Here is a 26,816-nt window from a genome sequence, read left to right on the forward strand (position 1 = left end):
TGATTAAACAAATGCAGATAATGAGAGTTTTTTTAACTGACCTTTCAATCCTAACATTCGTTATTTCTTTTCCTTTCTTTATGAGAGAATTCATTTTTCAGGACATCACTATAAGGCATGCTGAACAAAGATTTTTGACAGAAGGAAAAAGATACCAGAAGGAAATCTAGAGCTATAAAATGGAATGAAGTATACTACAAATGGTAAATATATGAGTAAATATTAATTTTTTCTCATTTAAAAATATATTTAAGAGACAACTGTTCAGAGTAAAAATAATAACATTGTATTGTTATTTCTACATACATATTTCATTGTATTTCTACATATATAGAAAAAATACATGAAAAATTGCACAAAGGCTGGGAGGGGAAATGAAAATGAACTGTTGTAAGGCTTTTGTACCACATGGGATACAGTAAAACACTACTTCAAGGTAGACTGTTATAAGTAAGAAAAATATTGTGGTAGGCAGCATCTAAGGTGGCTTGTAAGGATCCCAACATTCTGTTATTTATGCCCTAAATTACCCCTCCCCTTTGAATGTGGGACAGATCTAGTTTCTCACTTGTACCAATTAGAATACAGCAAAAGTGATGGAACATCCTTCCCAGATTATATTACTAAAGGACTCTAGCTTCTGTCTTAATCACTCTCTTTTCCTCACCTCTCCTTGCCCTGATGGAAGTAGCAGCCCTGTGGTAAAATGCCCTATGTAGAGAACCATGAGGCAAGGAAATGAGGGCAGATTCTGGCCAAACACCAGTAGGGAACTGAGGCCCTCAGTCCAACAGATGACAAGGAACTGAATCCTGCCAGCAACCGTGAGTGAGCCTGGAAGCAGATCCTCCCATAATCAAGCCTTCAGATGAGATGACTGCAGTTTTGGCCAACACTGTGATTGAGGCCTTGTGAGAGATCTTAGATAGAAAACCCAGCTAAGCTGTGCCTGCATACCTGACTCACAGAAACCATGAGATACTACAGGTTTGTTGCTTTAACCTGCCAAATTTGGTGGTCATTGTTAAATGCAATCATAGATAACGAATAAATATAGTAAACTTTTTAACAACCACTAAGGGAAAATGCAAAATAAAATGTATAACTAGTGAACCTATAATAGAAATAAAATGAAATCTCAATAACAACCCAAAGGATGGCAGAAAAAGAGTCAAAAAAAAAAAGATGAAATATCTACGAGCATCAAATATAGTAAAGGCAGGGTGCAGGTGCTAAGAATATAAATTACATGCCAGGAATTTTTACTCTCAGTTGGGGGTAGGAAATGAGTCCGAAAAATGCACAAAGGAAAACAATTCTAGGTAAGGTACCCAAACGTCATATGCTTCGGCACTTTACTGGCAGAAGAGAGTCTTGAGTACTAGGGAAACCAGAGAAACAGATTTGAAATGAGCCTTGAAGGTTGTCTAAATTTTCAGCAAGCAGAGATGAGGGGAGAGGGACAGAATACTTCAGACAGAGAGCACACAGGATGAAAGGATCCATTTTGAAAGCTAAGCGGATATGCTGGGGGGGGGGGGGCGGGGGGGTGGTGGTTTAAGAGTCAAAGGAAGGGAAAGCAAGGGAGTTAACTGGTAACCCAGATTACTGCTTCGTAACAGAACTCTAAGGAAGAGGAGGCTGGTCAAAAGAGTAGAGGTTGCAGGATCAAATGCAGCTGAAAGTGCAAGGAGGAAGAGGACTGAAATGTGACCACTGGAATTGACTTAGTCATAGGCAGCGCCTGCTCCAGGGATGTGTCTATTTGCACAATTCTCTCCTACCAGACCAGTGGCAAACATCACTGACAACAGCTCTCAGACTATATGTGACCTCATTCCTTCTCAACACAGTGCTTCAGGCAACTACTCCAAGCCCTCATAAGGGGCAAGGGAGATGAAATGTGTTTATCACCGGTGACTGTCTCCTTTTAGAAGGCTGGTGCTATGGGTAGGGAAGGATCTAAAGAGGTTATTTTGCCATTCACCACAGAAGTTTATTGTATACAGAGTGAAGACAGAGGGGAGCTCCCTGTAACTGAGAAGTTTGTATCTTTCCAGAATCGTGACTCTCATAGAGAAAATGGAGCAGGCTTTGAGAAAGAAATCTGTATCTGCCAAAGCAGCCGACCTTGCTAAATCCACCTGGGCAATAAGTATGTTTTTGTTTGTTTGTTTGTTTTTAAAAAAAGAAAATTATCTTCCTTGAAGTGATAAAGGGCATCTAGGAAAACCACAAGACTGATATCATACTTAATGGTGAAAGACCAAATGCCTTGCCCCTAAGATCAGGGACAACACAAGGATGCCCACTACCACCTCTTCTATTCATCTTTACATTACCAGGGCAAGTAAGCAAGAAAATGAAATAAATAGCATCTGCAATAGAAAGAAAGATGTAAAACTATCTCCATTTGCAGATGATGTGATTTTGTACACAGAAAATTCCAAAGAACACATTTCATCTTAAAACTATTGGAAGTAATAAATCAATTCAGCAAAGTTATAGGATACAAGATCAATATATAAAAATCTATTACATTGCAATACAGTGGCAATGAGCAAACCAAAAATGAAATTAAGTAAACAATTCCATTTACAATTATATCAGAAAGAATAAAATATTTAGGAAGAAATTTAACAAATGCAGTACAAAATTTAAACACTGTAGCAGACTGAATTACATACCCCAGAAAAAAACATTTTTAAAAATTTTAATCCATTCCTGTGGTTGTGAATCCATTATAAATAGGACCTTTTGATGAGGTTACTTCAGATAAGGTGTGGCCCAGCTAAATTAGGATGGACCTCAATTCTATTACTGGAGGCCTTTCAGAGAAGCCAGTGGAACAAGAAGTCACAGGGAGCAGAAAGAACCCAGAAGTCAACAGAGCCCAGAAGAGAAAGGAGATGACATGATCATATGCATTGCTGTGTGACAGAAATTCCAAGGACAATGGATCACTGCACTCAGTCCTAGATTGCTACAGATATTGGGATGAAAGCATCGCCTTGCTGGTGCCCTAGTTTTGGACTTCTCCTAGCTTCAAAACTGTGAACCAACAAATTCTCATTATTTACACCAATCCATTGTAGTATATTTCTTTTTTTTTTAATTTCTCCTAATTTTCTTTTTTTTTAATTCATTTTTTAAAAAAATATTACATTCAAAAAATATGAGGTCCCATTCAACCCCACCGCCCCCACCCCCGACTGCCCCCACAGCAACACTCTCTCCCATCATCATGACGCATCCATTGCACCTGGTAAGTACATCTTTGGGCATCACTGCACCCCATAGTCAATGGTCCACATCATAGCCCACACTCTCCCACGTTCCATCCAGTGGGCCCTGGGGGGATCTACAATGTCCCGTAGTTGTCCTTGAAGCACCACCCAGGACAACTCCAAGTCCCGAAAACGCCTCCCCATCTCATCTCTTCCTCCCATTCCCCACACCCAGCAGCCACCATGGCCACCCTTCCCACACCAATGCCACATTTTCTCTGTGGACCTTGGATTGGTTGTGTCCACTGCACATCTATGTCAAGTGGGGGCTTAGATTCCACATGGATACTGGATGCAATCCTCCTGCTTTCAGTTGTAGGCACTCTAGGCTCCATGGTGTGGTAGTTGACCTTCTTCAACTCCATGTTAGCTGAGTGAGGTTAGTCCAATAAATCAGATTGTAGGGGCTGAAGTCTGTTGAGGCTCAGGGCCTGGCTATCATATTGTCAGTCCAGAGATTCAAATCCCCTAAATATATCTTAAACACCAACACCAACTACAATACCAGTATAGTAGCGTGAAAGTCTTGTGAAAAGAGATCCCATCTGAGTCCAGTTTCATCACGCAGAAACACCAGCTCCAAAGAAGGGCCATCTGACATGGCAGTGAACCCCATCTGCCATGACCATAGAACCCGTGGGTCTCTTTAGCCCTCAAAAGAACCAATACCTGGGGTTGTATCTAATTTATCTGTCTCTGAGGCTCTGCTCAGTTGTGCATAAGGGCAATCCTTCTGACAACCTCCAGACTCTTTTTTAGAGACTCATAGCCATATAAACTCATTTCTTCTTTCCATTTCCCCCTTACATTAGGTCAAACAGCATTTTAAAGTCATGTTATTATATGTAGACAGGGATATTCTGCTGATCCGCATTGAACCTTTAATTCAAGGTCATTTTCTAGTTGCATCTTCAGCTGGTATTTGGTAGTGATCCTTCGGTGCCAGGGAGGTTCATCCCCAGGTGTCATGTACCACGCTGGGGGGAATGCACTGCATCTACATGCTGAGTTTGGCTTCGAGACTGACCACATTTGACTAACATGAAGGCTGTCAGGAGGAAACTCCCAGGCACAGTGCTGCTCTAGGCCTTGTTCTTATTTCAGGCGTATAGGCTCACAAGCATAGTCATTAGTATCAGGAGCCCACTGTTGGACCCTCATTCCTTCCTGGTTCTTACCATTGCACCTGGGGGACTGCCGCTGCTCCCCTAGGGACCACGACAGAGCCTCCCCGGCCAGGAACCCAGTACCCCCACAGCTGTTGTTTTTAATTGTTTCCACTATGAGTATATCTAAACATTACCATGCACCCTGGACATATGCCCTATATAACTCCTGTCAACCATATATAGCCTGTCAATAACATCCCATAGCAGTATTCCTCCGCCACCATTGTTGAACCACTCTGTGATCCAAAACTTCCTGTAAAGTGAATCCCAATATAATGTCAGATCCCCTTACTAGTAAAATGGAATATAGCGATGACTTTAAAGGTTAGATCTAGAGCACATATTGATTTGGAAAAATTTCTACATCCTATCTTTTTCTTTTCTTTTTTCCTAATTATTGAGCTTCTCTTCACAAGAGTCTTAGATCACAGTAATTCATATATACAATATACAGTACTCCCACACATCCACCATAAAATCTTTTCCCTTCCACAGCGATAATCTTTTAACTTATTCATATCTTATTTACTGAGACTGATGTACAGACTCCGAAACAATAGCTTTCAAACAAGGTGACATCTGTGCTTACAATGTGGTCCATACTTTAGGATATACAGTTTTCTAAATTTTTAGTTATCCTGTTTTACATTATGGTTTACATTATTAGTCTGTCGTCCCCTATATGTTTTTGGTGTAATATTACATGTTTTATATTCATCCTCGTGTACTCTCGCGAAACTCCTCTCTTGCCCCCACATTTACCTTGGTTCCATCCATTCAACATCCATTTTCCCCTCCCCTTGGGGCCCACAGCGACAGCCAATCTCCATTTCCCAAGGAGCCACGTCCAGAGATACTTGCAACAGTGTTCAGGGCCTGACTTGCTCAACTGCCCTAATGCCCTGGGAGCCACCCTTTCTCTCGAGAGATACAGTTCTCTCTATTTGATGGCATTAGTCCTCCCCAGGATGTGGGTCCACCCCAACTCTCACTTCTTGGGTCTTTACCCAATGGTACAACCCACCCTGGCAAAATGAGCCTTCAGATATTCCCCAGGAGTCCGTCCTGCATCAGACCATCCCCTCCGAGCATCCTAAACAGGTAACCCTCCTAATTATATATTTCTTCTTCTTCTTCTTCTTCTTCTTCTTCTTTTTTTTAATTGATTTTGTAAAAATATTACACTAAAAAAACAATATGAGGTCCCATTCAACCCCACCACCCCCACCCCACCACTCCCCCACCACCAACACTCACTGCCATCATCATGATACATCCATTGCATTTGGTAAGTACATCTCTGGGCATCTCTGCACCTCATGGTCAATGGTCCACATCATGGCCCATACTCTCCCACATTCCATCCAGTGGGCCCTGGGAGGATTTACAATGTCCGGTGATTGCCCCTGAAGCACCATCCAGGGCAACTCTAAGTCCCAAAGGCGCCTCCACATCTCGTCTCTTCCTGCTATTCCCCATACCCATATCAGCCACCAGGTCCACTTTTCCCACTCCACTCCAATGCCACCTTTTCTCTGTGGACCTTGGATTGGTTATGTCCGTGGCACCTCTATGTCAAGAGGAGGCTCAGATTCCACATGGATACTGGATGCAATCCTCCTGCTTTCAGTTGTAGGCACTCTAGGCTCCATGGTGTGGTGGTTGTCCTTCTTCAACTCCATCTTAGCTAAGTGAGGTGAGTCCAATAAATCAGATTGTAGGAGCTGAAGTCTGTTGAGGCTCAGGGCCTGGCTATCATATTGTCAGTCCAGAGATTCAAATCCCCTAAATATATCTTAAACACCAACACCAACTACAATACCAGTATAGTAGCGTGAAAGTCTTATGAAAAGAGATTCCATCTGAGTCCAGTTTCATCACGCAGAAACACCAGCTCCAAAGAAGGGCCATCTGACATGGCAGTGAACCCCATCTGCCATGACCATAGAACCCGTGGGTCTCTTTAGCCCTCAAAAGAACCAATACCTGGGGTTGTATCTACTTTATCTGTCTCTGAGACTCTGCTCAGGTGCGCATAAGGGCAATCCTTCTGACAACCTCCAGACTCTTTTTTAGAGACTCATAGCCATATAAACTCATTTCTCCTTTCCATTTCCCCCTTACATTAGGTCAAACAGCATTTTAAAGTCATGTTATTATACGTATTACGATACGATTTTCTCAGCATTTTACTCTCAACCAACACCTGACACTCTCCTATGTTTCGTATGTTGACCCTCCCTCCCCCCAATTTTGTGGGCAATATTACCCATCCGCCCATCCCCAGCCCGCCTCAAACCCACAAAGCCCCACTCAAAGGCAACCCCTTGCCCCCATTTTATCTCTTCTTTGTGCTCATACTTACCGCCAGCTCATCATAGATTCCACCCCTGCAGACGTCGGCTCACACCCTTCTTCCACCCTCTGATTTCCTGTAAGCCTATTTTCCAGTCTCTAGCTCTCTGAGGCAGCTTGCTTATTTCATATCATTGAGGTCATGTAGTATTTGTCCTTCAATGCCTGGGTTGCTTCACTCAACATAAGGTTCTCAAGATTCATCCATGTTATCACGTGTGTTTGTAGTGTATTTGCTCTTATAGCCGAGTAGTATTCCATTGTGTGTATATACCACATTTTATTGATCCACTCGTCTGTTGATGGGCATTTGGGTTGATTCCAACTTTTGGCGATAGTGAACAATGCTGCTATGAACATTGGTGTGCATATATCTGTTTGTGTCCTTGTTTTCAGTTCTGATGGGTATATACCCAGCAGTGGTATTGCTGGGTCATATGGCAAATCTATGGTTAGTTTTTTGAGAAACCGCCAAACTGTCCTCCAGAATGGTTGGATCCTTCTGCATTCCCTCCAGCAGTGGATGAGTGTTCCCCTTTCTTCACATCCTCTCCAGCATTTGTATTCTTCTGTTTTTTTCATAGCTGCCAATCTTATGGGAGTAAGATGGTATCTCATTGTAGTTTTGTGTAGTGTATTTCTTTTCGTAGCTTGGAAACTAACACTTACTTTGAAAAGTATAAAACATTGCTGAGAGAAATTTAAGAATACCTAATTATATGGAAAGAGATCCCGTGATTGTGGGTGTTTAATACTGTTAAGATGATGATATTCCTCAAATTAATTTACGGATTCAATGCAATATTTAACAATATCCCTGCATTCTTTGCAGAAATTGACAAGCTCATCCTAAAATATATGTGGGAATGCAAGGGATATCAAATAGCCAAAACAATCTTGAAGAACAAAGTTGGAGAAGTCACACCCCAATTTCAAATTTACTACAAAGCTACAGTAATAAAAACAGTGTGGTATTGACATAGGATACATATGGAGAGCGGTGGAATAACAGGTCAATTGATTTCCTACAAGTGTGCTATGACATTTAAATGGAGAAAAAATTGTCTTTTCAAGAAACGGTGCTAGGAAAACTGGATATCCTCATGCAAAAAGATAGAGTTGGACCCTTACCTCACACCATTTATATAAATTATCTCAAAAGGATCAAATACCTAAATGAAAGTGATAAAACTATAAAACCCTTAGAAGAAAATGCAGGAGCAAATCTTCACAACTTTGTACAGGCAATGGTTTCTTATGTATGACACCAAAAACACAAGCAGCAGAAGAAAAATTCATAAATTTGAAGTCTTCAACACGAAAAACTTTTGTATTTCAAAGGATACCATTAAGAGTATTAAAATGCAACCCAAGGAATAGGAGAAAATTTCTGCAAATCATATGGCTGATAATAAACTTGTAAGTAGAATTTATAAAGAACTCTTACAATTCAACAATAAGACAAATAACCCAATTAAAATGGGCAAAGAAACTAAAGAAACATTTCTCCAAAGAGATAAACAAATGGCCAATAAGCACATGAAATGGTGCTTGACATTTATTAGCCATCTGGGAGATACAAATCAAAACCACAATGGGATACAGAATACCACTTCACAACCACTAGAATGACTATAATAAAAAAGAAACTAACAAGCATTGGTGAGGATGTGGAAAAATTGGAACCCTCATATATTGCTTATGGGAAGGTAAAATGGTGAAGTAGCTTTGGAAAATAGTCTTCCAGTTCCTCAAATGGTTAAACACAGAGTTGCCAAAAGGCCCAGCAATTCCACTCATAGATATATCCCCCAAATAAATAAAAGTATATGTCCACACAAAAAGATGTTTACCTGAATGTTCATTAACAGCATTATTCATCATAGACCAAAACTGGAAACAACCCAAAAGTTCATCAACTGATGGATGGATACAGTGTAATATATCCATCCAATATACTACCATTCAGCCTTAAAAAGGAATGAAGAACTGAGACATGCTATAGCATGGCTGAGTCTTAAAAACCCTATGTTATATATAAGAAACCAATCACAAAAGACCACATATTGCATGATTACATTTATATGAAATTCCAAAATAGGCAAATCTATTGAGACAGACAGCAGACAAATTAGTGGTTGCTTAGGGCTGGGGGAGATGGGAGGACTGGGAAGGATCCCTAAGGACTATGGAGTTTCTTTTGGGGATGATGAAAATGTTCTGGAATTGATTGTGATGATGGTTGAACAACTCTGTAAAAGTACTAAAAACCACTGAATTGTATCATTTAAATGGGTAAACTGCATTTCATGTGAATTGCATTATAGTGCAAAAAAAAGCTGTTTTATAAAAGGAGAGTGGGGTCGAGAGTCCTATCAAATTATCTGAGTAGTACACGGGTTGTTTGTGCCACTGTTTTCCTAATTTAGAAAGAGTGTAGGTGTGTCAAACACTAGGTCCACAGAAGAACCCTACAAGCCTGCAAGAAGCCTAGGTTTGGAATTAGGCAGCTCCAAATTCTGCAATGTGTTGGATTGAGCTAGTCCTTGGGCTGTTTTTTTCTCATTAGGAACAACGGTACCTAGGTGATACATCCAGGCCAACACCTAAATATGATGTTCTGCCTGGGCAAATTCTTGCTTTAATTAAGTAAAATACTTTTAAGTGGTGATTAAAAAAAAAAAGGCTACCACTCAGTTGTCTCAACATGGACATGCCAGGACTTTGAAGCCTCAGGGTTTTCCAAAGTGAAGTTAAACAGACCTTTGACACTTAAATCCTCAGAGAGAGAGGTTTTTCAACTGTCAACTCTGCCTCGATTAGATTTATCTCACAGCCCAGTGGCTACACACTGGTGCATTTTTCACAGCTAAAGTGGAATTAGCAATGCAAGACCACATAGCAAGGCTAAATGTAAAGAGAGAAGCAAACCGAATGCCTTTAAGTGAGGACAACTGATCTGAACTGTTTTAAAACACAACGGAAGCTAAGGCAAATCTTTTGTTTATGAAAATAGAATGCATTTCTGAGGCCGAGGAAGGTAGGGGGAAAGCGGCACATGTAGTGAGGTCACCCTTCAAACCATAACATATTGTCAGCTGTGGTTTCATACATAACCCTGACAGTCAGTTGTGCAATGATTTTAAGTTTACAGAATCTTTTTTGTTTCTGGGACATTCTATTTCACTTGTCAATAGCTCATCTGCCGGTTTCTCTTCAGCCACTTTTCAAAGGCAAAACGTATATTACTTAGTCTTATGGTTTAATCTCAGTATACAGAGCATTAGAGCAGTAGCAATGACTTCTTGTAACCACCTCTGCCCTGAAGCCAGGTCCTTAGGGAAGTAGTATTTCATGAATCACAATTTCACCACCACCAATAAGGGTCATCACTTAAATAGCTACAGAGGAAGTAGACAAGGAGGACATCAGACATACCGGACCTATTTTGCCGAAACTCCACTCTTAACTGGATAAAAGATGGTCATGTGAACACGAGTTCCTGATATAATATTCCCACTCACTCCATCATTTGCCATCTTGGGATTCTGAAAGCCTTCAAATTTGGTCCTGAGCCTAATTTTATTCTTCTCTTTCTAACTCTTGTGAAAACTGGTTACTATAAATCTTTCTGTCCCCAAGAATTCCTGGGATTTTAAGTAGATAGACTGCAGATCTGAACAAACCTAAAGATCCTGTTCCTGTAAACTTTCTTCTACTTTGTACCTGTAGCAAGTAATCTCATAACCAACACTTGTTCAACCGTTTTGTTTGGCCAACAGTAGATATCAAAGACTCTAATCTTAAAAATTCATGATCACAAAGGAGGACAAAAGGAGGAGGAAAGCAAGGAGCCTAGATTTGGGCTCCATTCATTTTCCTCAGGAAGCAATGTGCAAGGCAACTTACATATGGACTTTCAAAGGGCCCTCTTTCCTTTAAAACATTGCTGATAACATCCTGATGATCAGTACTATTGAGATTTTGGATTTTGTTAACGCCTTAGTTAATCACATTGATGAAATTACAATTGTGTGAGAAACGAGAAAGATGGGCATTTTTGCATATTACACATAAGACAGGAAAGTAAGGCTTTCAAAGTGGAAGGAAAGTCAGTTTCAGAGCAGGAAATAAAGTACTGGCCTTGTATTGTGTTACTCCAGGACCCACCCCACACAAGAATGGGTTTATGTTACTAGCAGCCAGTACTTCCTTGCCTTTAATTCACTTGCCTCTAGAAACACAAGTCTCTGATGGACACTGGAAAAATATTTCTAGGAATCATCTAGCATTAAAACATTAAAACTCTTAGAGGGGAAATACTTGTCAGTATTTTACTAGTAACTTGGTATCAAAAGTACTTAAAAGATCATTCCTAATTCACATCCTTCCATTTGCTCCTGGCTCCCTCTCATGCCCCATTGATCCATCCGGCTATAACCAGAAACTCAGCAGGGAGCGACCCCCCCAGTGCTCTGCTGGGGGAACAGCAGGGCCAAGGGCACCAAAGAGAGACCACTCAGGTACAGGCAGCTGTAGGGTGGCTACAACTGGGAAGCTGTGGCCTGGGCAGTCATTTTCCCATTGCACAGGACTTCAATGATTAGAGGAGTCAGTTAGAATGCAAAAGTTCTGAGTTTATTGCAAGAAAAATAACACCTGTCTTTAAGCCCGTTCTTGCTATTATTTAGGCCAGACATGATAATTTGATGTTGGAAATAAACCAGATTTTGGTTGAGGACGCTAGTCTAAACATCACACACACATTTGCCTTCTTCCAGACAGTGGTGAAGATGAGATTACAGACGAGATCTTGAAGACTGATGAAGACCCAGAGTACATGGATTTTCTGATCTCCAAGAACTCACTCAGCAACAAAGTCTACCTCAATGCCTTGAAACCAGAGAAAGATGTGGATGGAGAGACAGATATAAACCTAGGGAAGCTGGCCCATGAGTGTTTTGTCTCACCTGTTGCCAAAACCGTTATTGTGCTTCTTAAAAAATCAGGGATAAACTTAAATGTGAAGAAGTCTTGGCAATAGGGGTCCACAGATCTTTGGACACTGTCTTTTTTTTTTTTAAGATTTTTAAAATTTTATTTCTCTCCCTTCCCCCACCCCCTCAGTTTTCTGATATCTGTGTCCATTCGCTGTGTGTTCTTCTGTGTCCGCTTGTATTCTTGTCAGTGGTACCGGGAATCTGTGTCTCGTTTTGTTGTGTCATCTTGCTGCATCAGCTCTCCCTGTGTGTGTGGTGCCACTCCTAGGCAGGCTGCGTTTTTTTCACGCAGGGCAGCTCTCCTTACAGGGCGCACTTCTTGCGCAGGGGGCTCCCCTATGCAGGGGACACCCCTGCGTGGCACGGCACTCCTTGCATGTGTGAGCACTACACGTAAGCCAGCTCACCACATGGGTTTGGACGCTCTGGGTTTGAACCATGGACCTCCTATGTGGTAGGTGGACACTCTATCAGTTGAGCCAAATCTGCTTCCCAAGGATGCTGTCTTTCAACGCTTGTTTGAGAGAAAAAGGCCAAAGAAAATGAGCTGCCAGTGAGAAACATCTCCGCTCCAAAGCAATAGTCATGAGGCTAACATTGTGCTCTTAGGCTTACCCAGGTCAGAAGAAATCCCCTTACTTAGATACAGCCAGAAAAACACTGTTCTCAATAGTTCCCATGATTTTCTATCAGGGAAACTTGAATGTGGTTCTCCCAGGGTACACATTGGTGGCCGCGTTGTAGAAGACCATGTGAGCCTCTGTGCTGCAGCCCTGCAGATCCAGAACATGGTCAGCAGTCAGAAGAGATGATTTCATGAGCAGTAGTATATACTGAAGAGACCTCACTGCCTGAAATTCCAGCCTCTCTTCCCAGACTCCAAAAGCTGTGGATGTCCTTGCCAAGGAGATGGGATTGCTGGCAATAACATTGAAATCTATGGCAAAAATATTGCCAAAGTACTTTGGTCTCTACTAGAAAGGTTAAAGGATCAAGCAGATGGAAAATACATCTTACTCACTGGGATCACTTCTTGGAGAAGAGAGAAGCACAGCTAAGATTGGGCTGGTCCAGGTCCTGACTGAGCAGTTCAATGTCAACTCTTCTGCCTGTCAGAGGCAGCCTTTGCAAGGATCGACTCTTGGAGTTAAAGGAGGAGCCATGGGCAATGGATACACCTAGGTCTTCCGCATGGAGAAATTCAGCCTCCACCGACTGGACACATCCATGCCGTCACTGCTGCCATGAATTTGCTGGAGGCCGTGGTCAACACAAGGAATTTGTGTGAATACACACAAACAGATAAAGCTCTGTGCAATCAGCTGGTTCCATTAATGAATGGTGCCTAAGAATTTTCAAAAATTCAAATTCCTTGACTGAAAAATAAAGCAAAAACAAACGGAAATAAATAAGACTGATCCAAGCATGCTGACAGAAGAGGAGATGAACAAATTCACCCATCTCAATATCAACCCCTCAACTGTCACAGAGCTAAGAGTACTGTATATAAACAACTGATTTCTACAGAAAATAACTATTAATATTAGGCAGGCAAGCATAGAGAAGGGGTTCTCCCACCAGATGCATTTTCATATCACCATGGCCAGCGAGATCATGGCAGAGCTGGCCCTTACCCACAACTTCATGGACATAAAGGAATATCTAGGGAGAATGGTAGTGGCCAGTGATAAGGATGGGCAGCTCATGATGGACAATAATTTTGAGTGATGGTTTTGATGAAAGATGCAATAAAACCCAATCTGAGGCAGACCCTAAAAGGCACACCTATGTCTATACATGCTGGCTCCTTTGGCAATATTGCTCATGGAAACCCTACTGTGTTGGCTGATAAATCACTCTGAAATTGATTCATCAAGTGGGATTTGTAGCAACTGAGGCTGGCTTTGGTGTTGACATCAAGATGAAGAAATTCTTCAATATCAAGTCCTGAGTTTCTGGCTTGGAGCCCAATGTGATTGTACTGGTGGCGACAATACATGCTCTGAAGATGCACAAAGGCAGGCCAAGTGTAATTGCCAGTGTCCCTCTTCAGGTAGAATATACAGAAGAGAATATCCAGCTGGTAGAAGACAGCTAATGTAACCTACAGAAGCAAATTCAGATTTCTCAGCTCTTTGGGGTTCGTACTCTAGTGGTTCTGAGTGTCATTAAGACCAACCACCCGTACTGAGATTGGCCTAATGTGTGAGTTCACCAAGAGATAGGTGCCTCTGACGCCATTCCCTGCTACTACTGGTCAGTGGACAAAAAAGGGTCTGTGGACTTGGCCGGGGCTATGAGGGAAGCCATAAATAAAAGAAGCTATTTCCAATTCCTGCATGATGAACAGCATCCAACTGTGGGAAAGGTAAGAACCACTGCACAGGCAGTCTATGGTACCCCAACTATAAAACTCTCTCCTGAGGCACAATCCAAAGTGGAGCATGGCAATGAAGAGGGCTTTAGAAATTTGCCCACCTTTCTCTGTCTCACGAACCTGACAAAATAGGTGGAGTAAGGGGCTTTGTTTCACCAATCAGTGATGTCCAGGTCAGCCTAGGTGCTGGGTTCATTTACCCTTTGGTTAGAATGATGAGTACCATGCCAGGCCCTGCTTTTATGATCGAGACCTTGACACAGAAACAGAACAAGTTAAAGCCTTGCTCTGATTGAACAGAACTTTCATAGGTCTTCGTTCAGGTTCCTGAAAACACAAACTACTCCTTGCCTTTTTGCTGCAGTTCGAGAAGAAAGCAAATTTGAAATCAGCTTGTTATGCAATGTTGGAGAAATGGAGAAATATGTAAAAGACTAAAGATTTACTTTTCAATCAAGAGGAATTATGTTTGAAACAGAGTATAATGATCAGCAAAAACGACCTACAGCAAGTTTGAAAGAAATTCATTTATTTTCTGTTTCTGCAAAGTTTACATTATGGCCCACTGTTTACTCTTCTTTTAATTTTTTTTTATTTTTAAAGAAGCTTTAGATTACATAAATATTACATCAAAAATATAGGGGATTCCCATATACCTCACCCTCCCACACACAATTTCCCACATAACCACATCCTTCATCAGTGTGGTACATTTGTTACAACTGATGAACACATATTGAAACATTGCTACTAACCATGAATTATAGTTTACATTATAGTTTATACTCTGCCCCACACAGTTTTATAGGATTTAACAAAATGTATAATGGCCTGTATCCATCATTACAATGTCATGCAGGACAATTCCAATGTCCAAAAATGAATGTTTATGTTTTATGGGAACCAAGGGTTAGAGTGTGAACTAAAAGGTAACATTTTCCACCAGAGTTTTATATTCTGTTTTTAAACTGAAAATAAACCTAAAAAACTAAACAAAACAAACAAAAAACCTCAGCAGGCAAACAGATAAGTTCTAAGGTGTATGCAAATTCTCAAGTCATATATGACCAGCCAAGTAACACCTGCTCATTGGATGGTTCCAGGCTGCAGTGGCTCTCTCAAAGAATCACCTCCAAAAAGGCCTTGATAGTTCATTAATAGTCCTTAGTGTGAGTCAACCTCAGGACCTTTGCAATTGCTGTTTCCTCAGCTAGGATATACCCCAACTTTTTGAAATATGCCTCGAACCTTTCCACAGTACCTTAGATTTCAGTTTAAATTTAACCTCCTTAGAAGCAGCCTTTCCTGACCATCCCCCCTCAAAGAGTTCTCTCTGCCTCCTGCCACAAAATTTATATCATATCATATATCATATTATATTCTCCTGTGGTTAATTCCACAGACTCTAGAACCAAATCATTAAGCTCTGAATCCTGGCTCCTGCCACTCAATTGTGTGACCTGGGCAAGTCACTTAATTCTTTGTGTCTGACCCTTACCTAGATTATCTGTATTGTAGAGTCATGATGAAGCTTAAAGGGGAACAAGCACTAGATTAGGACTCAGAAAGCATTCACTTTAGTCTAAATTTTGTAATTAACCCCGGTGGGTGACCTAGGTCAAGTCCCTTCCTGACATGAAGCCTCAGTTTCTTCATGTGATAAATGGAGGGACTGGACTCCATGAGATCTCCAGCCTCTCCCAGCTGGCCTTCTATCAGGACAGCCTGCGTTTTCACACTCACACTCCTATTCCAAGGATGCTGGTCTCAGGTTCGGATTTCAGGTAGCCACTCGAGGGTATCCCCTCTCTCTCTCAGACACCACTCAATCCAACTCAACACAGTGCAGGTTTAAGAAACACAAGCTGCAGTGTCCCAGCTGTCAAGGGGCTGGAGAAGTGTTTAATTTCCAACCAACAAAGGGGCCAGGGCCCTTACTGACGACCTCTGTGGTTTGTGACCTAGAATTCAGTTGACCCTTTGCGACAGGGCTAATCTTTCTCTTGGAACATTCTTGCCAAATCCAAATACCCATCTTTGTGCTCTTCCATTTGATGAACTCTGCCCTGTCGGTTGATCCATTCTGGAAACTCCCCACCCATAGTTTCAGAAAGGGCTCTATTCTGCTTCTCCTCCCGTCTCTCCATCCTTCCTTTCTTGGTCAACTGCCAGTCCCTACTATTCTGATGTGGCAGCCTCATCCTCCAAGACTCAGTCCTCTCCACTCAGTCAAACAGTGCTTGTGAACCCCAAGCATATGCCAGTTCCCGTACCCCAATCTGAGAATATAGCAATGAAAACGCCCTAGTAGTGCCTGTCTTGGATTTGGGAAATATGTAACCCATAAAAACCTGATTCCATCAAATCAAACATTATACACTGCCCTTCTCTTTGCCGCTGGCCCCCATCTCTCCGGCCTCACACTGTTCTGAAATGTTGTTCCTTCAATCCCCCTTTTAAACTTTTTGTTTATTAAGTTAGCATGGAATTATATACACTGAATTCAATACTAATCACTGCTTAGACAAATGTGATTTTTTTAAAATAAAAAAAACCAGAACTGTATTTGTACACTCCATTCTGCTCTTCCAAAGGGAGAAAAAGATTATTAAACTGCGATTATGTGGCTAATGTTGACAGCCCTGACCGTGTGCTTTCTGTATGATGTTATCACTTTAACAACACATATACAAAGGCTTAATTTGACCAGGGAGTTACGGAATCCACTGACAATTACCATCCTGATAACCTACCTGAGATCAAGGGAATGGGGGCCCTCATGTGACAAGCACCAAAATTCATGTAACTGTTGGCTCTGAAGCCTGTTTGTGTTCAGAACTGAGGGAAATCACAGCCTGTAGAATTTCAACCTAACTAACAAATGTGATTTAGAATCTTAAGCTTCTTTGCAGAAAGGTTTACTTACAAATGTTGAGTTGGGCTTTTTTTTTTTCTCTTAAACTAAATGAAATTAACATGAGGGAGCTTGCCAGCTCTGTAGAGGGAAACTCTATTCATCCATAAAAGAGAAACTTGGGAGAGTGGCAGGACTATTTTCAGCAACACTGAAGGGGCCCCAGACCAGCACTTAAAGGGTCTGACTTCCTGGCGTGACCAAATATTTGCCTTCTGAACCTCAATGGACATCCAAAAGGCCTGCTGAGCTATGCCTGCATTCCCAAACACAGAGCTGGCATCAGTTCCACTCTACAAAAGGGACCCAACAAGTGGACAGGGTTTTTGTTTTTTTACCATTACTTTTTCTTTAAGTATTAACATTTATAAACGTTATACACCAGCTAAAAAATGATCAACTATTTAATACTCTGGAAATGCGACACTGCCTCACGAAATTTTCTAAAGGAAAGACATATTTTAAAAAGGGAAAACTAGAGAAGACTGAGAAGTAGCCAAGTGGAAAGAATCCTTGATGCTCTCTTGTAACCAACCTGAATTGGAAACCGATTACCCAGAGCAACTGCTAATCCCCACATTAGCCACTGGCCCATCATCAAACTTGCCTTTTGAGGCCAGCTCCAGCTCTTCCTTGGTTCAGTGCACGCACTGGTAGCTCAGGAAACACTGCCATTGGCCATAAGCCTTATCTTGAACATTAGTTCTCACTGTTGCTATAAACAGCCAAGGCTCAGTATAATGCTGTCTTTAGGTCTCAGGCTATGGCAACAAATTGGAGAGGAACTTACCCAGTGACTTGGGGTTTCTGTGATACTGGTGACTCAACCTCCCTGGTGGAGATGAGATGCACTCAGTAGCCAAATGGTGTTTTTGCAGGCTTCCAGTGAATCTCTTTTATTCAGACTTATCTTTAGCTTTTTGTTTTGCTTTGGCATGTAACAACATTGGATGAGTAAGTCAGGACCCATGGATGGGTGTCACATTTCTGTCACTGTCTGCATGGCCTTGAGAGCCAGGCACTGATCCTCCCCAAGTCTCAGTTTCCTCACCCATAGAATGAATATATAGTAGTAATAATAACAACAATAATGTCCTATTTGGCCATTTCACAAGATATGAATAAGATGGACAGAGCAGATTTATGTGAAACTTCAGTAATCTGAAAAGAGCTGTAGCAATATAAAATGTTGTTATTGTTGCTAACTTTTTATAAGATGGGTTTACACTTCCTACTTGTAAGCAAATGGTATTAAAGGAAAGTTTCCTGGCTGGAAATGGAATGTGGCTGTGGACAAGAGATATTATGACTGTGGGAAGAGAACTTGACTGAGGAGGCCCAAGTTCTGGTCTTAGTCCTGCTGCCATCTAACTATATGACTTTCTCTTCTCTGGACCTCTGCAGGAGGAGCTAGCTGGATTACATCAATTGTAAAACTCTCTAGCAGCAGAACTCTCCTGTCACATGCAATCATAGGTGTACATCCAACATATAAAACAGAACAAAGAAATAACATTCATCTAATTGTGCAACCATGCACTGTTTGGCAGAAAACATTACACTGCCTTCATTTTAAGATGGACTGTATTTATTCACAGCTCACATATTAAATAAGGATGAGTCTTAGAATGACTGCATACAATCTTTCAATATCCCCATAATGCTGAGACTACATTGATGGTGCAAACTACAAACGAAGGAAACAGCATCAAGTGTGTATGGTAATTTGGAGTTTCCCTGACTTTGATGTTCCTTCTCAAAAACTCTTGGGTTCTTGGAACACAGTTTGAAAACCACTGGACTAGAAGGTTTCTAAGGGCCTTTGTAAGTCTGGCATTCTTTGGTTTGAATACCACATGTAACTGTTAGAAATGCTGCCAAGATTCTATCCAAGCATATTCAATGAATGACTATAGTGGAAGACATTTCTTATATGGCTAAAAAGAGCAGTTCTGGAGGCAGTTCTCAAGGAGCAGTTCCCAAAAGGTTAGAGCCGCCTCTGCATAAACAGAAATGCTGTGTATCCTCCCAAGGCGAATTCTCCAAAGGTGCACTTCTCATTCTGAGCCATTATTAATTAAATGGAGCTATGTCAGCAGTCTGCACCACAAGCAAGGGAATTTGTTTTAGTGTTAAGCTGAAAAAAGGTTTGGCAAAAGGCCTGGGCCTGCCTGGCCATGGGCAAATGGGGAAAGCAAAATCCCAGTTATCAACAGTGTCTGTGATAACTACACCACCCACCCACCCAGCTATGCACAGCCCTTTACTGTGTGCAAAGCACTATTATGTCCTCAATCTCCTCTGATGCTTCAACATAAGCTGGGGAGGGGTATGTAAGGCAAGCAAGTTGCTCGTCCTATTTTAAAGATGAAGAAGTCGAGGGCCAGACAAATGAAATAAACTGCCCAAAGTTGTCCACCTAGTAAATGGCAGAGCTAGAATTCAAACTACTTTATTTGGACTTGGAATCCATGTCATTTTTTACCACACTTGAATACGTCTAGACTGTACAACATGGAGTCCAAAAGCAACCTTAGCCTGACTTGGGGTCAAGTGCAATTTAACAGATAAAGTCTTGTTTTGGGAACAAACACCACTCTATCCATAGCACTCTGTCTTCAAGGTGTAGAAGGCTTAATTTATTTGACCTGCATGTCCCCTTTGTTGCTCACATGACCTCTAAAGATTGTCCAGACTGTCCACTCTGGAAAAGTCTCAGAGAGCACTGATCGGGCCAAGGAAAAATGACAGCACAGACCCTGGGAAGCAGGCTTGCCGCTCCTGGCACATCTTTCCATCGGCCAGAGGTGGACAGAAGAGGGCTACGACACTCGGGGATGAAAGCTTCTGGTTTTAAAAACAGGCCATGAACAGGAATAGAATTCAAAATGGGGGCATTTCTCCTACCCCTTTCCCAAAAGAAAGCCTTCGGGAAGTGCTGTTCAGTTGGAGGTCATTTCAGACTTTCTTGTAATGGTGAGAAACACGGTTTCTCTTACTGGGTGAAGAGCTCTGCTGGCTGCTCTGTTTTCTCTGAAAAGGAGCCCCTCAGCCCACTGACAGAAAACCAGAGTCACCTCAGTTTGATGGCCCCTTGTTCTGGTTGCAAATGACAGGGCACCTCAGAATAAATGACCCACTGAAGACCGGAAACTCTTCTGATGACACATTCAGAGTGACCCTAGGCCCAGGCTGCTGCTTCTTTGTACAGTCAGTCCTTAATTTTCCATGTTAATGGAAGGGAACAATGTCAAGGACTGTCTAGAAAAGGAGCTAATGAATGGATAATTGATACTGGATGGTGGGCTGTATTGCATGATGTTTTATGAAATTACCTTCTCCAGTTATGTTTTCCTTAACAGATCATGGAAATGAACTGCTGTTCCTTAAGTTTCCCCTTTAGCAGTGGTAGGGAGCCTATAAGGAGGCTCTTGCATGGGAGAGGGGCACCCCCATGTTTCACCATTATCCAACCAGGCGGGCGAGGCCTCCACAGGACTGGTATAGCACATACAATCAAAGGTGACTATGTCAACCCTGTGGCTAAATCCCTTAATGGAAGTGGCTTGATTATTCACTCCCTCCTACAAGCAAAACCATAGTTTAATGTAATAATCGAGGATAAAATATGAGATGTGGTTTTCAAATGTACTACACCATAAAGTCTCTGCTCTGAATGAGTATATTTTCTGGGATAAAAATTTTCACTTGGGGACTTCTAAGAAGACAGAGAACAGCAGCACTGAGGTCTAATGGCCCAAGGAAAACCCTCTGGAATTTTTCTTGAAATGCAATGTAGGTTTCATGTTAGTTTATTTCTTGCACTATATAGGAGCTGAAGACGAAAGAAAATGTGAAATGACTGAAAAAGAGTATTTGTGCAGCTGCCCTTCCCCATCCTCCCCTACAACCCTCCAATTATGCATGTGAAAGTACAGTTTTAACAACTTTGATCTTCCATTAGCAAATTCCTTCAAGTCAAATGCACTTCCTTTTCCCCTCACTCTGGAGTTTTAAATGGCTATTTTGAGATCTAAGCAGAACAGGATGCTCAGGCTGCAAAGCAGCCATCGGAGCTGTGATTGCTCTGCCATTTGGAAAGCATTGCACTGGGAAAATTTCTGTCCTTGGAAGCACTTCTTCCCACTGAACTGAAAAGAAGCTGCCTGAACACATTTGAAAACCTGATTTACCCTTTAAGATCGGATTTAATTGATCTTCCCCGCACTTCTGTCTAGAGAGAGCCAGCTGTAAGCATTAGTCAGCATACGGAAAATCCTGGAAAGAGAAACAAAGAATAACCCCCTGAGATGAGACACTAAGTTAAAGGTGGGGGGATGCAAATTACCAAATGTCAACAGAGCTCAGCATTCTCCCCTGAATGAGGCCACACTCCAGCAGTGAGAGCGAAAGCGTGAGTGAGAGGGACTGGATGAAGCCTGTAAAGTGGCAGGAAACTGATTCCTGAGATGGATTGCCTCTCCCCATCTCCTACACCCCCAGGATAGTGCCGCCATTCCAGATATAGTAAGTCTGAGAAAACACAGTGGGCTCCTTTGTTAGAGCCCAATTAAATGCCTAATCCTGGGAGCAGGTCAGCAGCAGTGACCCAGGGCACTGTGGCAAGACAGCTATGTCCTTTTCCCAGGACAGGTTCAGTATCAGTGAGGCTTACTCCTAATACAAATGTTCATACACTCACCATCTACCAAATCCAAGCTGAAAGCACAGCAAGGGACAGCAAAAAGAAAAAGGAAATTGCAAATGACCTTTGAGGTATGAGATTTGTAACAAATTGCTGCCCAATACACAGTAAAATTCACAGTAAATCAAATGACAAAAGAAAGTGAGCAAGACATTTTGGAGTGACTGAGCCTAAACTAGCTAATATTTTGATTGGATAACAGTGAGGCATCTCGTCTGGCAGAGAATCTGAAAGAAAGGACATCAGGTTATAAGGGTTTTACCATTAAATGACATGAAAAGGCTGATTTAACTATCTGGTCCGGGGGTCAACAGTCCTAGCATGTTGAGTGCCTGGCTGGCTGGCTTGGTGACTGACTGGCTGATAGGCTGGACAGGCAAATGGATGAATGGATAGGGTGACAGTTTGAAGTTCTTTTGTGATTCCAAAAAGATGCTGTCCTTTAATCGATTCCTGTGGGTGTCGTACCCTTTGATTGCATTAGACTCACTTTAGATCACTTGATTAGATTGCTTTTGATTGAACTACATCAGTAAGACATGAGCCAGCTTGGGTCTCCACCCTCTTGCTGGATCTGATATAAACAGAGACACATACAGGAAAAGGGAACCACCATATTATAGAAGACTGCAGGAAAACAGAGAAGCCCTGAGAGGCTCAAGGAGCCAAGGTCCAGGGAGAGATCAGCCATATGCCTGTTAGCTCATAGCTAAATTCAGGAAAAAAGTGAAGCCACTGAAACTGAGAGAAGAGGCCCAGTAAGAGACAAGCTCTATGCTTGGTTGCCCACAGCTGAGCTCTGGGAGACAATAGATTCTGGAGGGGAAGGCAGGGACCTTGGGAGAGATGGGCGGCCATCTTCACCACATGACAGGACCTCAAGATCAGCAGTAGCTGACTTTGGTGAGAAAGCATCTCTGAAGGTGCTTTGATTTGGACATTTCATGGTCTCAGAACTGTAAGCTTTTACCCCAAATAAATCCCCTGTATAAAATCCAAACCATTTCTGGTACTTTGCATCAACAGCCCTGTGGATGAATGGATGGATGGAAGGATAGCCACTGGCTGGCCAGATGGATGGATGGATGGATGGATGGATGGATGGATGGATGGATGGCTAAAACAGCATCTGTAGGCAACCCTGTCTACATGGGTCAACCACTAATACTGGTTCATCACTGCTCTAAGCCCATGACTCCTCAGATCTCACATTGCTTTGCCCCTGCCTCTGCCTGTCCCCATCCAATAAAAGGCAATATACCCAGAGGGGCCGTTGCTTTACCCCGCACAAAGGGCCTGTGATCATGGGACTGACATGACTAGAGATGTATTCGAGAAAGATCATCCTGGCTGTTGTGTAGTGAACACTTTGGAGAGGAAAGAGCCAGGGAGACTAGATGAAAGGCTATTTTAATAATCTATGCAAGAAATGATGATGGCTTCAGCTAAAGTACTGGCAATAGAAACAGAGATGAGGAATCAGAGTTGGCACGGAGGAAACAGAGTCCAAAAGACTTGGTGATGAATTGGATTTGGAAGGTGAGGGAGACAGCAGAGTTTAGACCCTCACTCCTCAAAATATAGTCCACAGACCAGCAGCATTAGCCTCACCTAGGAGCTTGTTAGAAAGGTAGAATCTCAGGCTGAATCAAGATCTTTATCTTAGAAAGATCCCCAGGTGATTTGTGCACACATTAACATTTGAGAACTACTGGGTTAGAGAACACTGGGTTCCTGGAAAGCTGGCTATGGTGTCATCCACCAAAAGGAATAAAATGGGGTTTAGCCTATGACAGGTTGAATTTATGATGCCTGAAAGTTAATATTTTATTTATTCAACATACAGTAATTGTCTTCTGTGGACAAAGGCACTGGGAATACAGACATGAAAAATAGAGCCCCTGGCCTTCATGAGTTCACATCTGATCAAACAAATTAAAAAACAGGTAATTATACCGTAACATGGTACATGCCATGTTTGAGATGTTCACAGGCCACAAGTTGGGCAAATCATCTGAAAGACTATTCACATCCCTGCTTGCATCCTGGGATCAAGAGCCAGGGGTACTTTACCTGGGCAGGCTCAGGTTGAACATGGAAGACCTCATTTAAAGCTGCTCAGATGGAATATTAGTCAAGGTTCTCCAGGGAAACAGAATCAACAGGTGTGTGTGTGTGTGTGTGTGTGTGTGTGTGTGTGTGTGTGTGTGTGTGTGTGTAGTATGTAAATATTATGGAATTGACAAGTCCCAATTCCATAGGGCAGGCCACAAATAGAAAACTCCAGTGATGGTTTTGATTAAATTCTTCAGGAGAAGCTAGCTGGCTGAGGTAGAGATAGAAATTCTTTTATCTGACTGCTGAAATCAACAATTTTCCCTTGGAGACATGCAATGGATCGCATGAGACTTTTCTTATTGCTGAAGGTGATCTCCTTTGTGGTGCATAGATGTAATCAAACATAGATGCAATGAACTAATGACTTAAATCCATGAAATACTCTCAAAGAAGCAATCAGGCCAGTGCTTGCTTGACCAAACAACTGGGTACCATAATATAGCCACGTTGATACATGAACTTCACCATCAGCTGGTAAAAAGTAAACGTCATTCTTCAGTCAGCCATGTCAAAGACTTTAGTCAGGGTCTCTGGGCAACTTTCCAACAAAATCTGTGGTTGGTGGTAGGAGATATGAGAATATTTTAAGCAGCAAATAATTTGGCTCAGATGCTGCTAAGGTATCATTTCTATCTGCCGCCTTACAGTCAAGTCTCTGAAAGAAGTAATGTCAGAAAGCTGTAGACCTAGAATAGCAGATTTGTTTTATCCATTAAATACTCCTTTTTTAAAAAACACTTACTAAGGAGATACGGAGAGCAGCACACTGGCTAAACCAAAAAAGTTTTTGTTTGTTCAAAAGCACCCACTGATGCTGGTTGCTTCCCATTTATCCTACCCCTTCACCTTCATGAGTTCACATCTGATCAAACAAATTGAAAAACAGGTACTTATACTGTAACATGGCACATGCCATGGTACATGCCATTCAACTCATTGCCAACAAATTAGCAAAATGCATTCAACCCACAGGGTCCTGTTCCTTGTCCAAAGCTGACCAACATTTCAGTGGTCCCCTTCTGTTGATAGGGCAACACTTTCCTCTTTGATTTCTTAATATCCTCTTCTCCATCTCTGTTTACTGATATTACCAGCCCCTGATATAGGTCCTACTAGTTTTGCTCCCTCAATGATTCATATTATGGCAAGATATTTATACCTGTAAAGCTGAAGGCTCTATTTAATCTGAAAGCAGCCTATTTCTCAATAGAGCTCAAAGTGCTTTTAAGGCATGATCTAATTATCAGTGCAGCTTCTCCATGAGGTCAATGGTTGTAGGTACTCATTTCTGCATCACTATTAAGGAGACTGAATCAGAGAGCACTTTAGGGCTTTTGTACAGTCATTGAGCTGAACAGAGACTGGAACAAAGGATACTGACGGCCAGTGCAGGCCCTCCCCATATGTAACAGCATTTATAAATAGAGTCCTCAGATGTCAAATAAAAAATAACAAAGCCCTAGGCATGAGGAAATACCCACAGAGAGCCACAAAATATTCGCAGTATCTGAATTTTGGCAAAAATGAAATTTCCCCCTCTACATTGAACACTAGACTGAATAGCTTGCAAAGATGACAAGACTCCTTACAATAACTATTCCCCAGTTAAAATTCATCATTAGAAGCCTTGTCTTAAGCTGACCAACATCATCAGCGACAAGCTACAAAACCTAAAATCTTGCAGGTATGGCACATTAACTGAGCCTCGCCTCTTCCCAATAAACCCAGCTCAGTTTGGAAACCAGTTAACATTTATGGGACACATTGAGACCATTAATAAACCACAGCTAATATATACAAAAGGCAGAGAGTATAATTGTTTTGAGACCATTAAAACATCTCGAGCTAAAAGTAAGAGCATCTAAGTCATGGCAGTTGACACATTTTAGGTTTTACAAAAGCATATTTGAAACCAGGGTGACTCATCAACAAATACCATCAAATGTGCTCCTATAACATTGGGGCAAAAAATAAAATGGATTTAATCCTTGGTTAGTCTAAAGTTTAAAAAATGGATTATCAACAACTACCCAATGATATTTTCTGTTATTAAGAGAAAATGGATCTTACAGAGTATTTTTCTTCTTTTTTATATTAGAGAAGTTGTGAGTTTACAGAAAAATCATGCATAAAATAAAGGGTTGCTGTATACCACCCTATTATTAATACTTTGCACTGATATGATACATTTGCTACAAATAATGAAAGCACATTTTTATAATTGTACTACTAACTATTGACAATCGTTTAACTTAGTACTTACAGTTTGTGTTGTGCAGTTCCATGGTTTTTTTTAAAATTTATTCTAGTAACAAATATATAACCTAATTTTAAATAATGCAACACATTCTGTCACTTGCAACAATCTCACAGATTTGCTAGTAACACTTTGTCATTTTTAAATGAAAGCAGAAAGCTTATAATTATTAAATAAAGTTGAAACAACTTATACTTAATAAATTGTTTTACCTACTTTATAACACTTACACCTTGTAGCAAGGCAATGAGGTAGCATCCTCATTTTACAGAGCCGAAAGATTCACAATTAGTAAGTGAAAGAGCCGTAACTGGAAACCTGATCTGTGAGGCTCCAAATCCTGAAGTAAAGATCAAATAGTTGATTCTAGATTCCTGAGGATAAATACCTACACAATTAGAGCTAGTGCTCAAAAGATTACATTTTTAACACTTAAGTTGTCATTCTCACTTCTCCTTGGGGGAAGAATTTTTGGGAAGAATGCACATTTGCTCTTGGACATGGCACATGTAACCGGGAAGTAATGGGCATCCAAATCTCAAGCCTGAGAGATGCACTAGAAATCCCTCACTTAGAGCCCTGACCTCTGGGTCTGCACATCATTCTGCATGGCTTCCCCTTGTCAATCTATTTC

General features: G+C 41.5%; 1 protein-coding gene and 1 pseudogene across 3 annotated transcripts in view; one reads left to right on the forward strand and one right to left on the reverse strand.

The window, feature by feature from the left end:
- The window catches only part of HS6ST2 (heparan sulfate 6-O-sulfotransferase 2), a 393,484-nt gene that overhangs the window by 329,862 nt on the left and 36,806 nt on the right, over window positions 1–26,816 (reverse strand). The gene's annotated exons all lie outside the window — the stretch shown is intronic.
- On the forward strand, window positions 11,414–14,480 carry LOC139438142 (monofunctional C1-tetrahydrofolate synthase, mitochondrial pseudogene; annotated as a pseudogene).

This window comes from Dasypus novemcinctus, chromosome X, assembly GCF_030445035.2.
Source record: "Dasypus novemcinctus isolate mDasNov1 chromosome X, mDasNov1.1.hap2, whole genome shotgun sequence".
Taxonomy (NCBI): Eukaryota; Metazoa; Chordata; class Mammalia; order Cingulata; family Dasypodidae; genus Dasypus; species Dasypus novemcinctus.